Consider the following 3178-nt stretch of genomic DNA (forward strand, 5'->3'; position numbering starts at 1 on the left):
CCTTGACAAAAATGAGTTTCCGATTGGACTCTTCATTGACCTAAGAAAAGCCTTTGATACTGTTAATCACAACTACCTCTTACTTAAACTCCAGCATTTTGGAATCCGAGGCCTTGCCCTTGACTACATCCGATCCTATCTTAGTGACAGACACCAATATGTAACCATCAATGATACAACTTCTTCCACTCTACCAATTACCGTTGGAGTGCCACAGGGCAGCATCTTAGGACCTCTTCTATTTCTTATATATATAAACGATCTGCCTAATGTCTCTAATATTCTCAAACCTATATTGTTTGCTGACGATACTACCCTTATCTACTCAAACCTCAACCCACATACACTAAATAATGTTGTGAATAATGAATTAAAAAAAGTCCACTTATGGATGTCAACGAACAAACTAACATTAAACATCGAAAAGACTTACTACATCTTATTTGGAAGCAAATCATCAAATGCAATTCAGCTACAGATAGACAACATTAACATCAGTAATAAAAATGATGGCAAGTTTCTTGGCCTATTCCTAGACAAGAGACTCAACTTCAGCACCCACATTCAACACATAACTAAGAAAGTCTCTAAGACAGGTGGTATACTCTCCAAAATCAGATATTATGTTCCTAACTCTGCTCTCCTCTCACTATATTATGCACTAATCTACCCCTATCTTAATTATGGTATCTGTGCATGGGGGTCTACCACTGCAAACCACCTTAAGCCCATCATCACACAGCAAAAATCTGCTATCAGAATAATAACTAACTCTGCTTTCAGACAACACTCAGCTCCCTTGTTTAAATCCCTAAACTTGCTAAATATTAACTCCCTCCACACATTCTCTTGTGTCAACTACATTTACAAAACCCTGTTCTTAAATGCAAACCATGCTCTGAAACTCTCCCTGGACAGATGTAATAGGACCCATTATCACCACACCAGAAATAAATATCTCTTTGATATCCCCAGGGTCAAACTTAATCTGTGTAAACACTCTATGCAAATTAAGGGACCTAGTCTATGGAACTCACTCCCTAGTGAATTGCAAAACTGTAATAATTTTGCCTTATTTAAAAGCAAAACCAAAAAGTACCTAACTTCATCTTCTTAGTTTCCTACACTGAGCTTTAAATTTGCTCTGTACCTAGTGTTACCCAATCTCCTAATTTTTATGTAATATCAAACAACCTTATCATTGTGATCATTGCTGTCTTCTTTTATGTGCTAGCCATATACTGTATTGTGACTACCAATTTTTGTCAACTACCATTCAAGCTGTCATTGCAATCAATCTTATATTGTTTCTGCTGTATTGTTTACTGTATTGTGACTACCAATTTTTGTCAACTACCATTCAAGCTGTCATTGCAATCAATCTTATATTGTTTCTGCTGTATTGTGCCTACCAATTTGTTGTCAACTACCATTTTAAGCAATCAAGCGTCATTGCAATCAATCTTAGCTACCTATGTGCTTTAATATACTGTACCTACAATTTTCTCTCATCTTTTTTTTTTTCATTCCATGTAATCTGTTATCATTTTTTTGTCTATAAATTTTGCAAGTATTTACCTCCTTAAAATTTTCTTAGATTAAGGACCTGCCCGAAACGCTGCGCGTGCTAGTGGCTTTACAAGACTGTAATTACCATATTTGTATCCTCACATTCCTTATGTACATTCTTGTATATGCATAAATAAATAAATAAATAAATAAATAAATATGACCGAAAAAGTAAGATTAATAATTCTAACACGAATTTTCTAAATTTTTCGTACATTTCTTTTCACTGTTGGAGGTAAATCAAAAATTAATTCTCCAAAATTCATTTTTATTTCTAGTCTGACGCGACACGAGCGCGTTTCGTAAAACTTATTACATTTTCAAAGACTTTAGTTTACAAATACACAACTGAATAGAACTTACGCATCTCCGATTTTATATCTACATTTGAGAGAGGTGGATGGGGTGAGGTGGCATTAATAGGGTATTAATTTCATCAACACAAGACAGAACAAGAGGTGGCATTAATAGGGTATTAATTTCATCGACACAAGACAGAACACGAAACAATGGGTATTGAATAGAAGTGATTGTAGAAAGCCTATTGGTCCATATTTCTTGATGCTTCTTATACATGTGCCCATCCGGGCTCATGTATAAGCGTTTCTTGAGCGTTTCACTTACGAGATGGAAAAGGATGGGAAGCTGCCCTTTCTAGATGTAACAGTCATGGAAAAGAGCGGAGGTTTCCACACTGCAGTCTACACTAAGGAAACGAACATAGGAATGTGCCTAAATGCCAACAGCGACTGCCCAGACAGGTACAAGAGGAGTGTTGTTAATGCATATGTCGACCGTGCTCTAAGCCACAGCTCAGAATGGAAGCAAGTCGACGAAGAACTCTGTAGGGTAAGTCAGGTCCTAGTCAACAACGGCTTCTCCAATGGTTTCGTCGAAGACATCATAAGAAGGAAAGTGAAACGCCATGCAACCTCTGAAGAGACAACTAACACAACACCTATACCCCCTATCAGACTATTTTACAGGAACTTCTTTTCCACAGCTCATAAAAGAGAAGAAAGGGTCCTGAAAGATATTGTTAATAGAAACGTTATCCCTACAGACAAAAATCAGAGGATACAACTGACGATTTACTATAAAACCAGAAAAACGGCCAGCCTACTCATGAGTAACTCTCCAGACACAAAAACAGAACGCTTTAAAAGAGACTATCGTCGTCTATGCCTTCAAATGCCCTCTTGGGGACTGTAAGCTCCAAAAAACCCAGTATATAGGCAAGACAACAACATCTCTTTCTAGGCGTTTAACGATGCATAAGCAATAGGGCTCCATTAAGGAACATATAATCTCTTCCCACAACCAAACCATCGCCAGAGAAATCCTAGTAAACAACACAGAAATCATCGATAGATACAGCGATAGCAGGCGGCTTGACGTTTGCGAGGCACTACACATCAAGAAGTCAACACCAGCAATCAAAAGCCACTTAATGCACAACTATATTCTACCTACCTCAAGACTCTGCTCCAATATAGAAGCATCAAGAAATATGAACCAATAGGCTTTCTACAATCACTTCTATTCAATACCCATTGTTTCGTGTTCTGTCTTGTGTTACTTTTTCGGTCATATTTATATATATATATAT

Source organism: Procambarus clarkii, chromosome 7, assembly GCF_040958095.1.
Source record: "Procambarus clarkii isolate CNS0578487 chromosome 7, FALCON_Pclarkii_2.0, whole genome shotgun sequence".
Taxonomy (NCBI): domain Eukaryota; kingdom Metazoa; phylum Arthropoda; class Malacostraca; order Decapoda; family Cambaridae; genus Procambarus; species Procambarus clarkii.